A 14,598-nucleotide genomic window follows, 5' to 3' on the forward strand; every position below is an offset into this window, starting at 1 on the left:
AAAGAAAATAAAAAAGGTGATATACTGTATAGTACAGAAAGTATAGAACTTCTTTGATTGAGTACACTTCTGTGTCTCTCTTGATGACAAACACACCTGCTCCTAATTTTCCTTCATCTATCAACCCTGTAGATGATTACTTGTTGTGAAGGTGTAGGAACACGGACCCACAACAGGGGGCGTTAAATGAATGGACAATGGATAAGCCAAACAATAACAATTTAATGTTGTGAAGTGCACAACGGAATACAGACAAACAGTTTTGGTACCACAGACAATTATATATAGCGTGACATGTGGGCAGGCTTGAGGATAGGAGACGTCCGTCCTGAACCGAGCCAGATCCCACACGGCCTTCACCTCCAACGGATCTGAAAAACACCGGAGCCACCAAGTCCTGGATCCCCAGGTGGCCACCGTCTCCAGCTGCCAGACCTGGTACTGCTGGCAGAGAACAGAAACAGTATTGATGAGTGTGAGTTCGCACACTCAGTAATCCCACAGTCTGTGTTCTTTTGGGAGGGAGCACCTCCACCTCCAATCACACACTCGTGCAGCTCCTGTCTAACCACTAATCTGGTTGGAGTGTGAAGCGAAGCCGTCGCTGATCACACCAAACGCCAATCCCTCAGATAAGGCACACCACAGGAAAACGGCTGCAAAGAAGTTCAGACTCTAAGTCAGAGTTAAGTGTAGCAGAGAAATTACCTCTCTAGTGGCTGATTTCTCGGCGGGGAGGTGGAGTTGTAGTCCGGCCTTTATGGTGGTGGTGATGAACTGTGGATGAGTGACAGCTGGTGCTGATGATGAGTGACAGCTGTCACTCCCGGTTGCTCCGACGCCCTCTCATGCTTGAAGCCCGCACTTCAAGCAGGGCGCCATCTGGTGGTGGTGGGCCAGCAGTACCTCCTCTTCAGCGGCCCACACAACATTACTGTTAAATTACCACATTTGTTGCTCACTTCTTACTGCCCGAACACAGAAAACACACAACGTTCTGCCGCCATACTGCTCACCGTTACTAACGTGTGGCTTTGTTGGTCACACTGAAGCAGGTAAATGCTTTTCTTTTTATTAGACATGGAAAACACAGTGACACAAATGTCTTCACAGTGGAGTCTGCGATCAAGGAAGTGAATCAAATATTCATTTGCTTTTTATGGTGTCCTTCAGGAATATTGTTTTAGAAAAAGTCATCCATGCATGTATTATTCTCCATCGGGACCAAACCAGAGTTTTGAGATCTTCTAACCAGTGTGCACTAGAGGTTCCGAGGTCCAGATACTGCTACTTGGGAGACCGGGCTTTACTATGGCTGCACCCAGACTGTGGAACAAACAAGCCCAAACAAGCTTTTGTCTTGTGAATCTCTGTGATTTTACAAGAACATCATGTTGATCAGTTCATTATTAATTTGATATTATTTTGCATTTATTGTCTTTGTGGAGTCTGTCTTTATTGGCTGAAGATTTAACCTGTGATGGACTTGGAGTCCCATTCAGGGGGGGAGTTGTTGACTCTCATCCACTTCACACCTCACTGAAAAAAGAGAATGTTTGAACCAACTTAAAAAAGTATTACAATTTGTAAAAACCTGAATGAATTAAGTTGTTTGAACTTAAGTTTGAAAGTTAAATCAACTCTAACTCACAAACTTAAGTTCAAACAACTTAATTCATTCAGTTTTTTTTACAAATTGTAACACTTTTTTAAGTTGGTGCAAACATTCTCTTTTTTCAGTGTATGGAATCTGGGACTGCGCACCGGCGTCGATGGACTTCAGGACCTATGGAAGACTTAAATTTTACGACACACAAAAGCCCACATCCACCATGGGAAATTCCTTCACAGACAAACAGCACCTCATGTGGGACAGAACAGGCCACAAATCAAACATATTTATTTGTTTGTTTGCTTGTCCCCCTGCCCCGTACCAAGGACAGACACAGTGGGTCAGTGGTTAGTACTGTTGTCTCACAGCAAGAAGGTCATGGGGTCATGGGTTTGGACATTTCATAGGTCTGCATGCTAGCCTGTCTATATGTGACCCAGAGACAGACAGGCGTCCTGTACAGGGTCTACTCTGTGTTACATCTGCCTCATGCCCTATGACTGCTGGGATAGCTAAAACACACACACACACACAATGACCCTTAATTAGAGTAAATTGATACAGAAAATGAATTAATTCCCAGCACACATACACACACAAGCTCAGATCAGGTGACCTGTGTGATGATGACACCCAATTGCATGTGGCGATAGCAGAGCATCAGCCGCAGTGATCCCCCCCCCCCCCCCATTAAATTACATGCTGTTGAAGAATCTATCATGATTTTGACAGACCGGGATTCGAGTCCTTGACCTCAGTCGATTTTCTTCGCTGCCCATTACGCTGTCAAAATGAATGGCCGTTCATTACGGGCGCTGTGATGGTTTAAAGTGTCTTGTGTGTGGTTTCCATTAATATACTGTGTGATTTACAGCTGATCTGTCAGTTGCTGTATTTGGGCCTTTATTGCCTACATGACACATAATGGGAGTGACACAATTTTGAAGCCTAACGACGTATAAAGGACCTTGGTTTTCACGTACCTCAGGTTTCATTTGTGACAAATATGAGTGATGGCTTTACTACAAGTATAAGAGTGAATGGTAAAGTGGGAGTGTCTGCTGCAAGGATACAGAGGCCTCTTGTTCACAAAGTGCAAGATGTAAAAACCAGGGAAATGCAGCATGTAATCTAATAGGCACAAAGCTATTTAGGATATTATATGAGCTGCCACAGAGAGGTCCCTGTTGAGATTTGGAGTCATAAAACCAAAGCCCCTTTCCACCCTGCAATCAACAGTTGGTGAGGCTTTAACTACTGAAGAAAAGCCATGGAACCTTCAGGACTGAGAACAGAGAACACTTTGACATATGGACACAGACAAAGCATTTGCAGAAAAAGAAGATTAAAACAAATCTCAGGTCTACAATTGTTTTTTTTTTGGGGGGGGGGGGGGGGGGGGTTCTGCATTCATGTGGCACATTTCCCTGCATGATCCAGCACATACGTATGCATCTGAGTGTGGAGGACCTTGGTGGCTGGAGAAGTCCAAGGGAACACAGCATTTAACCTGTACAGTCAGTTTTGCAGAGTAAAGTATACTCTGCCAGGATAATATTTGGAAGACTGGGTCAACCAAAACAACACATTAAAACAAAACATGTCACAGCACCACTAAGTATTAAACAACATGGAGGAGGATGGTTGAAGATGAGAGGCTAACAGCTGGATGGCAGTCATTGGTGAATATCAGAGTCCTTGCAGCAAATCGTAGTAGGTGGAAGCATGATGTCAAAGCCTTTTATGCCTTATGGCGTGGAGAGATATGATGATGATGATGCATGTATGTATGTATGTTTATTTGAAATGGGACAGTGCATATTGATGAACACTGTTACATGTAAATAGGCCAGATTATAGCAAGGTGCTAATTTCCATCCATAGTCCCAGTAACAGAGAAAAAGACTAAGACCACACAACATACCAAAGTAAATTAATCATGACAGAAAAACATTTAAAACAGAATACACACACAAATATTTACAATTCAAAGTAACAATAACTGACAGATAATAAGCAGCCGACAGATGGAGGAACCAAAAGAGTTTCATAATGGGTGTTGAGGTGCAAAAGTACTGTATTAAAGTGACAGTGCCTGACTGTAATTGTACATTACAGTACTAGGTTGGATTGCACGTTGCCCAATACACTCATTTGCACATGCACAAGTGTGAATATTGCACAGGGTGTCATTCACAAATTTATTGTGTAAAAACTACTAATCCATTTAATAAAATAAAATACACAAAGGTATTGTGTACATATAACTGAAAAAGAAACTCGAATGGTGCCTCCACAGTTGAATTGTGTTTTAGGGCTACAGATTGTTGCAGGTCTGATGTGCCAGTAACCAAGATTTCAATTGTCCTTTGAAAGTACTGAAAGTGGTGCTCTCCCTGATTGTGACTGGGAGGTTGTTCCAATCTTGCCCACCTTTAATGGATAACATGTTCTGACCAGCGGTGGTCCTTCTATGAGTAATCTCAGAGTCACCTCTTGTGTCAGATCTTGTATCATACCCTGTGAGTCTATGCTTTTCCAGAACCTTACAGTGATGGTAAGAGTTAGATTGTCTATCATATATCATATATGATGATGATGATGATAAGACCTCCTGAGGGACACTACCAGGGGTCATCCTCAGCAGGTGCAAGACCCACCTCAGCTGGCTCCTTTTGATGAGAAGAAGAAGCCCCTTTCATTAAATGTTCCATACTGGGCAAATTATTATTAATAATAATAAAACACTTCTTGAAGGTTGGTTTGTTTGCTTGTTGGTTTGATTTTGGAATAAAGAAACCAGTTACACAGATGACCATCCTGAATTCATTATTCATTCTTTGTCATCATCCACTTTATATTATTATTAGTAGTATTAGTGGTAGAACATAGGAGAAAAATGATGATATAGTAGTGTTCAGAATAATAATAGTGCTATGTGACTAAAAGGATTAAGCCAGGTTTTGAGTATATTTCTTATTGTTACATGGGAAACAAGGTACCAGTAGATTCTCACAAATCCAACAAGGCCAAGCATTCATGATATGTACACTCTTAAGGCTATGAAATTGGGCTATTAGTAAAAAAAAAAAGTAGAAAAGGGGGTGTTCACAATAATAGTAGCATCTGCTGTTGACGCTACAAACTCAAAACTATTATGTTCAAACTGCTTTTTTAGCAATCCTGTGAATCACTAAACTAGTATTTAGTTGTATAGTTAGGGCTGGATCGGGTGACCCTGGACCATCCCTTGGTTATGTTGCTTTAGACGTAGACTGTGGGGGGGTTCCCATGATGCACTGTTTCTTTCTCTTTTTGCTCCGTATGCATCACTCTGCATTTAATCATTAGTGATCGATCTCTTTTTCCTGGTTCTTTCCCTCAGCCCCAACCAGTCTCAGCAGAAGACTGCCCCTCCCTGAGCCTGGTTCTGCTGGAGGTTTCTTCCTGTTAAAAGGGAGTTTTTCCTTCCCACTGTGGCCAAGTGCTTGCTCATAGGGGGTCGTTTTGACCGTTGGGGTTTTTCATGATTGTTGTATGGCCTTGCCTTGCAATGTGGAGCGCCTTGGGGCAACTGTTTGTTGTGATTTGGCGCTATATAAGAAACAAGTTGATTGATTGATTGTATAACCACAGTTTCTCATGATTTCTTCACATCTGCGAGTTATTAATTTTGTTGGTTTGGAACCAAGATTTTGCTTGTTTACTAGTGTGCTTGGGGTCATTGTCTTGTTGAAACACCCATTTCAAGGGCATGTGTTGTGTGGGCCGCCAGAAGAGGAGGTACTGCTGGCCCACCACCAGAGGGCGCCCTGCCTGAATTGCGGGCTTCAGGCACGAGAGGGCGCTGCCGCCACGGACACAGCCGGGGGTGACAGCTGTCACTCATTATCTCTTGACAGCTGTCACCCATCTACACTTCATCATCTCACTCCATAAAGACCGGACGTCATCTCCACCTCGTTGCCGAGATATCATCTACCTGTGAAGGTAATTTCTCTGCTGACTTAATACTGAATAATAGTCTGAACTCTTTTGCAGCCGTTTTCCTGTGGTGTGCCTTATCTGCTGGATTGGCGTTTGGTGTGAACAGCGACGGCTTCGCTTCACACCCAAACCAGATAGGTGGTTTAACAGGAGCTGCACGAGTGCGTGATTAGAGGTGGAGGTGACTTTCCACCTTCTGACTGTTTTTGTTACTGGGTGTGCACACACCCACATCTCACTGTTTGTGCTCCTCGCCAGCAGTACCAGATGCTACAGTCGGGGACGGTGATCACCTGGGAATTCGGGACTTGGCGGCTCCAGTATTCACCAGGTTCTGTGGCGGTGGAAATCGTGTGGTCCCGGCTCTTCTCAGGACAGACGTCTTCTATCCTCGAGCCTGCCCACACGTCACCTAGGTGTATTGACTGCTATCAGATTCTGTGATTGTCTGTATAATCGTTGTGCACATTCACAACATTAAATTGTTACCTTTTGGCTCATCTATTGACCGTTCATTTGTGCCCCCTGTTGTGGGTCCGTGTCACTACACTTTCCCCAACAGGATATCTCGGCCAACGTCATGGATCCCGAGGGGCGTCAACCATCTGTTGGACAGCCAATGGAAGAGCAGGGTACACAGGCGTCGGCTGGAGGCGTGATTGGTGAGTTGCAGCACATCCTCACCACCTTTACCGCTCGGATGGACCTGATGACCAAGCAAAACATCATCCTTAATCGCAGGATGGAGGCTCTCACCGCACAGGTGGAAGCACGCGTTCAGGGCGCTGCTGCAGCTCCTCCTCCTGCCGACCCGGTGCCGAATACAGACATTCCACTGGTCATTCAACGACCCCCCCCCCCCCCCCACCATCCCCTGAAGCATACATAAGCCCCCCAGAGCCATACGGAGGTTGTGTGGAGACGTGCACGGACTTTCTTATGCAGTGTTCGCTCGTCTTTGCACAGCGTCCCGTGATGTACGCGTCTGATGCCAGTAAGGTGGCTTACGTGATTAATTTGCTTCGAGGTGAGGCACGCGCTTGGGCTACAGCACTTTGGGAACAAAGTTCACGGCTCCTTGCCTCTTATACTGGTTTGTGAGGGACCTCAGAACTGTTTTTGATCACCCTAACAGAGGCGAAACCGCGTCTACCGTGCTGCTGTCAATGAGACAGGGGCGCCGGAGCGCAGCCGAATATGCAGTCGACTTCCGGCTGGAATATGACTGCGCTCCGCGCCGCCTTCATAAACAGACTGTCGTCGGTCCTGAAGGAGCACCTGGTGGCTAAGGAGGAACCGCGGAATTTGGCTGAGCTTATCGATTTGGTTATACGATTGGACAATCGGTTAGAAGAACGCCGACGGGAGCGAGGCGAAGGGCGTGGTCAGGCACAACCCGTCCCTTTTCCTCCCGGGTCCGAAAGGGAGTCGTCTTTTCCACGCTCCACAGCCACAGCGCTCCGTGTGGCTACAGCTCCCCCTGCTGACGATGCTAGGGACATGAGCAGGGCCACATTCAGACAGAGGAGGCTGGTCCACGGGGAGTGCTTTGTCTGCGGCTTGAGTGAGCATCAGCAGAGAGACTGCCTCAAACGGTCAAAACACAAACGCCCGCCCTTAGAGACTGGGCTGAGGGGGGGTCAAAACATTCACGTGGGTCATACACATCTTTCAACACGACTCCCAGTTACAATCCTGAGCGGGGATTTAACCTTCAAGCCCCAGCACTGGTGGACACGGGGTCAGAAGGGAATCTGCTGGATAGCAGATGGGCAAGGGAGGTAGGGCTCCCTCTGGTGGCGCTTTCTTCGCCAGTGAAGGTGCGAGCACTAGATGGCACTCTTCTCCCTTTTATCACACACAAGACACTACCTGTAACCCTGGTAGTGTCTGGGAATCACCAGGAGGAGATTGAGTTTTTTGTAACTCCTTCTACCTCCCGCGTGATTTTGGGCTTCCCATGGATGATTAAACACAACCCCAGATTGATTGGCCGTCTGGGGTTGTGGCTCAGTGGAGCGAAACCTGCCACCGGAATTGTTTAGGATCCTCGGTTCCTCCTGGTGTAAATGCTAATGAGGAGGTTAAAGTCCCTCCCAATCTGACAGCGGTGCCGGTTGAGTACCACGATCTTGCTGACGTCTTCAGCAAGGATCTGGCGCTCACCCTTCCCCCGCACCGTCTGTACGATTGTGCCATTGATTTGGTCCCGGGCGTTGAGTTCCCGTCCAGCAGGCTGTACAATCTCTCACATCCTGAGCGCGAATCAATGGAGACCTACATCCGGGACTCATTAGCTGCTGGGTTGATCCGGAATTCCACCTCCCCGATGGGTGCAGGTTTCTTTTTTGTGGGCAAGAAAGATGGCGGACTCTGTCCATGCATTGATTACAGGGGGCTGAACGACATAACGGTTCGTAATCGATACCCTTTACCCCTGTTGGATTCAGTGTTCACGCCCCTGCATGGAGCCCAAATTTTCACCAAACTGGACCTTAGGAATGCGTACCACCTGGTTCGGATCCGGAAGGGAGACGAATGGAAGACGGCATTCAACACCCCATTAGGTCATTTTGAGTACCTGGTCATGCCGTTCGGCCTCACTAACGCCCCCGCGACGTTCCAAGCATTGGTAAACAACGTCTTGCGGGACTTCCTGCACCGATTCATCTTCGTATATCTGGATGACATACTCATCTTTTCCCCGGACCCTGAGACTCATGTCCAGCATGTACGTCAGGTCCTGCAGCGGTTGTTGGAGAACCGGCTGTGTGTGAAGGGCAAGAAGTTTGAGTTTCACCGCACCTCTTTGTCCTTCCTGGGGTTCATCATCTCCTCCAACTCCGTCGCCCCTGATCCGGCCAAGGTTGCGGCGGTGAGAGATTGGCCCCAACCAACAAGCCGTAGGAAGCTGCAACAGTTCCTCGGCTTTGCAAATTTCTACAGGAGGTTCATTAAGGGCTACAGTCAGGTAGTTAGCCCCCTGACAGCCCTGACCTCTCCAAAAGTCCCCTTCACCTGGTCGGATCGGTGCGAAGCCGCGTTCAAGGAGTTGAAATGCCGGTTCTCGTCTGCACCAGTTCTGGTGCAGCCCGACCCTAGCCGCCAGTTTGTGGTTGAAGTGGACGCCTCTGACTCAGGGATAGGAGCCGTGCTATCCCAGAGCGGAGAGACCAATAAGGTTCTTCACCCGTGTGCCTACTTTTCTCGCAGGTTGACCCCAGCTGAACGGAACTATGACGTCGGCAATCGAGAACTCCTTGCGGTGAAAGAGGCTCTTGAGGAGTGGCGACACCTGTTGGAGGGAGCGTCTGTGCCATTCACGGTTTTCACTGACCATCAGAACCTGGAGTATATCAGAACCGCCAAGCGGCTGAACCCCAGGCAAGCCCGCTGGTCACTGTTCTTCGGGCGTTTTGACTTCCGAATCACCTACCGTCCCGGGACCAAGAACCAGAGATCGGATGCCTTGTCCCGGGTGCATGAAGATGAAGTCAAGTCTGAGCTGTCGGATCCACCGGAGCCCATCATTCCGGAGTCCACTATCATGGCCACCTTCACCTGGGACGTGGAGAAGACCGTTCGGGAGGCCCTGGCACGGAGCCCGGAGCCCGGAGCCCGGAACTGGGCCGAAGAACAAGCTCTACATCCCACCAGAGGCCAGGGCTGCTGTCTTGGATTTCTGTCACAGTTCTAAGCTCTCCTGTCATCCGGGGGTGCGAAGGACCATGGCAGTGGTCCGGCAGCGCTTCTGGTGGGCGTCCCTGGAGGCCGACGTCCGGGAATATATCCAGGCCTGCACCACCTGTGCCAGGGGCAAGGCAGACCACCAGAAGGCACAGGGACTTCTTCAGCCACTTCCTGTGCCTCATCGCCCCTGGTCCCACATCGGTCTGGATTTTGTCACAGGCCTCTCACCGTCCCAGGGCATGACGACCATCTTCATGATAGTGGACCGATTCTCCAAGGCGGCCCACTTCGTGGCCCTCCCGAAGCTCCCCACGGCCCAGGAGACTGCAGACCTCCTGGTCCACCACGTCGTCCGTCTGCATGGGATACCTACCGACATCGTCTCTGATCGTGGTCCCCAGTTTTCCTCACATGTCTGGAGGAGCTTCTGCCGGGAACTGGGGGCCACCGTGAGCCTCTCGTCCGGGTATCACCCGCAGACCAATGGACAGGCAGAACGGGCCAATCAGGAATTGGAGCAAGCCCTGCGCTGTGTGACGTCCGCACACCCGACGGCCTGGAGTGAACATCTGGCCTGGATCGAGTATGCGCATAACAGCCAGGTGTCCTCTGCCACCGGCCTCTCCCCATTTGAGGTGTGTTTGGGGTATCAGCCCCCATTGTTTCCCATGGTGGAGGGAGAGGTCGGTGTGCCCTCGGTCCAGGCCCACCTGCAGAAGTGTCGTCGGGTGTGGCGCTCCGCCTGTTCTGCCTTGTTGAAGGCCCGGACGAGGGCGAAGACCCATGCAGACCGCCGGCGGTCCCCGGCCCCTGCTTACCAGCCCGGGCAGGAGGTGTGGCTATCCACGAAGGACATCCCCCTCCAGGTGGACTCCCCGAAGCTCAAGGACAGGTACATTGGACCATACAAAATCCTCAAAATCCTCAGTCCTGCCGCAGTGAAGCTCCGACTCCCAGCTTCACTGCGGATCCACCCGGTTTTTCATGTGTCAAGAATCAAACCTCACCACACCTCACCCCTCTGTGCTCCCGGACCGGCGCCGCCTCCTGCCCGGATCATCGACGGGGAGCCGGCTTGGACGGTGCACCGGCTCCTGGACGTCTGTCGGATGGGCCGTGGATTCCAGTATTTGGTGGACTGGGAGGGGTATGGACCCGAAGAACGCTCCTGGGTAAAGAGGAGCTTCATCCTGGATCTGGCCCTCCTGGCCGATTTCTACCGCCGTCACCCGGATAAGCCGGGTCGGGCACCAGGAGGCGCCCGTTGAGGGGGTGGGTCCTGTTGTGTGGCCCGCCAGAAGAGGAGGTACTGCTGGCCCACCACCAGAGGGCGCCCTGCCTGAATTGCGGGCTTCAGGCATGAGAGGGCGCTGCCGCCACGGACACAGCCGGGGGTGACAGCTGTTACTCATTATTTCTTGACAGCTGTCACCCATCTACACTTCATCATTTCACTCCATAAAGACCGGACGTCATCTCCACCTCGTTGCCGAGATATCATCTACCTGTGAAGGTAATTTCTCTGCTGACTTAATACTGAATAATAGTCTGAACTCTTTTGCAGCTGTTTTCCTGTGGTGTGCCTTATCTGCTGGATTGGCGTTTGGTGTGAACAGCGACGGCTTCGCTTCACTCCCAAACCAGATAGGTGGTTTAACAGGAGCTGCACGAGTGTGTGATTAGAGGTGGAGGTGACTTTCCACCTTCTGACTGTTTTTGTTACTGGGTGTGCACACACCCACATCTCACTGTTTGTGCTCCTCGCCAGCAGTACCAGATCCGACAGTCGGGGACGGTGATCACCTGGGAATTCGGGACTTGGCGGCTCCAGTATTCACCAGGTTCTGTGGCGGTGGAAATCGTGTGGTCCCGGCTCTTCTCAGGACAGACGTCTTCTATCCTCGAGCCTGCCCACACGTCACCTTGGTGTATTGACTGCTATCAGATTCTGTGATTGTCTGTATAATCGTTGTGCACGTTCACAACATTAAATTGTTACCTTTTGGCTCATCTATTGACCGTTCATTTGCGCCCCCTGTTGTGGGTCCGTGTCACTACACTTTCCCCAACAGGATGTCCTCTTCAGCATAAGGCAACATGACCTCTTCAAGTATTTTGACATATCCAAACTGATCCATGATACCTGGTATGCGATATATAGGCCCAACACCATAGTAGGAGAAACATGCCCATATCATGATGCTTGCACCACCATGCTTCACTGTCTTCACTGTGAACTGTGGCTTGAATTCAGAGTTTGGGGGTCGTCTCACAAACTGTCTGTGGCCCTTGGACCCAAAAAGAACAATTTTACTCTCATCAGTCCACAAAATATTCCTCCATTTCTCTTTAGGCCAGTTGATGTGTTCTTCGGCAAATTGTAACCTCTTCTGCACATGTCTTTTATTTAACAGAGGGACTTTGCAGGGGATTCTTGCAAATAAATTAGCTTCACACAGGCATCTTCTAACTGTCACAGCACTTACAGGTAACTCCAGACTGTCTTTGATCATCCTGGAGCTGATCAATGGGTGAGCCTTTGCCATTCTGGTTATTCTTCTGTCCATTTTGATGGTTGTTTTCCGTTTTCTTCCACACGTCTGTTTTTTTAGTCCATTTTAAAGCATTGGAGATCATTGTAGATGAACAGCCTATAATTTTTTGCACCTGTGTATAGGTTTCCCCCTTTCCAATCAACTTTTTAATCAAACTACGCTGTTCTTCTGAACAATGTCTTGAACATCCCATTTTTCTCAGGCTTTCAAAGAGAAAAGCATGTTCAACAGGTGCTAGCTTCATCCTTAAAAACGGGACACCTGATTCACACCTGTTTGTTCCACAAAATTGACGAACTCACTGACTGAATGCCACACTACTACTTTTTTTACTAATAGCCCAATTTCATAGCCTTAAGAGTGTGCATATCATGAATGCTTGGTCTTGTTGGATTTGTGAGAATCGACTGGTACCTTGTTTCCCAGTATAAGAAATATACTCAAAACCTGGACTAATGTTTTTAGTCACATAGCTCTACTATTATTCTGAACACTACTGTAATTTTAAATGAACACCGCTGGCTCTTGTAGGATTTTTATTTTTTTAACCAAACACTGTTTTCAGAGTCCCAGAGTTAATGTCCAGCTGTTGTGCTACATTGATTTGTCATTGGTCACTGCAAGGAATCTGCACCGCTGAAGGAGCTGATTGACCACTGAGCCCATTGATTTGCCACCGTGCAGCAGCTTGTGACGTCTGACCGCTCTTTTGTCTCTCCTGTGTGAGGTGCATGTTGTGTTTTTGACGTGATATGTCATCTGAAGGGCAGCTGGGGTGCCATGGTAGCACAAGAAGTCCTGAGAAACACTGATAAAATGGCTTTGCAGTGACTTTGCAGCTTCATCAGTCCAACAATGTCAAATCAGATAAACATTTGGAAACAATGAGGTGTTTATTTCAATGTTTATGATACTGTAGAACCCTGCAAAATCCATTTCTTTAAACACATTATCATGCAACCTATCAGACTGTGAGCGAGCAAGATTTTCTTTGTCATTTATTCACAAGGTGTACACAAAGAATCTGGTCATTTGAACAATAAATTCAAACTGAATGGAGTCGTCTACAATATATTTACATTTGGTTATATCACCTTATTTTATACCCATGCACAGTCAAGCATTTTGATCTGATTTGGACCAAACGTAGTGAAATAACTGAGGGTAAGCCAAGGATAAAATAATGTCATTTGGCAAAGAAAATGGTTAAAAGTCAAGGGCACGGTCCGAAGCTTATATACAGGGTAAATTTAGAATGTCCATTTTGAGGAATTGGCTGTTAAAGATACACCTGTGGTTACTATTAGTATAACTAAGGCAAAGCTTTGGATCGAACATCAACGCGGGTTGATGTAAATGTATCGTATTGATTGCATGTGATATACCATAGTTCAAAATTGCTTGGGCGTATGAAGGTCTTGAGATGAAGACACCTTACCTAGACTGACACGATTTGTTAATGATATACTATTGTGGGCTTTAATGGTACACACATGTGGGTTTATTAAAGGTATTCATGAAAATATCATTCCTAAGTAGAATATCAAGAACAGAAACTTCTGTATTCTCAAGATTGATAGATTTATCGTATGATCAATGTAATTTACAACAACAGTACATAATAACAGTAAATTTAGGGAACAACAGTAGTGAAGAACAGTAATGTCGCCAACATTAATGAGTGAAGCTCCTCACCATGTAATTTAGGTCCTTCAGACTTTTTTTCAGTAAAATAATTCTGGAGAGCATTGGCATGGCTAAAACCCTTCAGCTTCTGGGGGTTGAAGAAGGGCTCTCTTGACCCCTGCCATTTTAAGCATTTCTTTTTATTTGCCTCTCACATGCCTGGAAGCTCCTCACCATCTAGTCATTTAGGTCCTTCAGACTCTTTTTCAGTAAAATGGCTGAAATCCTTCAGCCTCAGCTGCCCCCCCCCCCCCCCCCCCCCCCCCCCGCCATTTTAAACATACAAAACAAAAAGTAAAACAGCACATAAAAACAAATCGTATCACAGCACCAATAGATAAAACACGTCTTTTCTGATAGTAACGCCCCGCGCCAAAGACGCGTCATCGAGCCAATTTCTTTTCTTCTCTTTTCTTGTGGTATGTTGTTGTTGACATGGACATAGAACTCAATTTTCTACGGGTCTTGAAAAAAACACTCAAATGCTGAAGAAATCCTGGCACTGGGATGTTCTGAACTTTGAAAATGGCTGGCACTCAATGAGTTAAAGCCAGCTTAATTTTTAAAAATTTTTATTTATTTATTTGACTTTTCCAGACATCATCTTCCAAAACAGTGGTGTCTTATGTGGATAACAGGTTTCGGGAGGCTGTGATGATGAATCTGGCTGAAAGGATGCAACAAGTTGGATTAAAAAACATCATATTTACTCACTGTGGCACTGTGGCAACATTCAATCTGACAAGGGTTTCCACTCAGTCTGTCTACTGTAACAGAGACGTCTGATCCGTTAGGATGTTTCACCACTCAACAAGCCAGATTATTCCAGGTGTTTGTCATAAAACACTCCATAAAATTCTCCTCGACCAGCCGCATTGAGCGTAGTTGGAGCTAAAGACGAGCCATGGAGACGCTCTGTTCAGCAGCTGTCTGTTGTATTACACCAGGAACTGAAAAGAGACCCAAATGCAATTAGACAGGTTGAATGATGAAATAAGGTAACAGATTTACTGAAAATATATTGATGGTGTGAAGCCAGGAGGAGAAGACACTGGAGGACAGATCGTA

This window comes from Thalassophryne amazonica, chromosome 8 (genome assembly GCF_902500255.1).
Source record: "Thalassophryne amazonica chromosome 8, fThaAma1.1, whole genome shotgun sequence".
NCBI classification, from domain to species: domain Eukaryota; kingdom Metazoa; phylum Chordata; class Actinopteri; order Batrachoidiformes; family Batrachoididae; genus Thalassophryne; species Thalassophryne amazonica.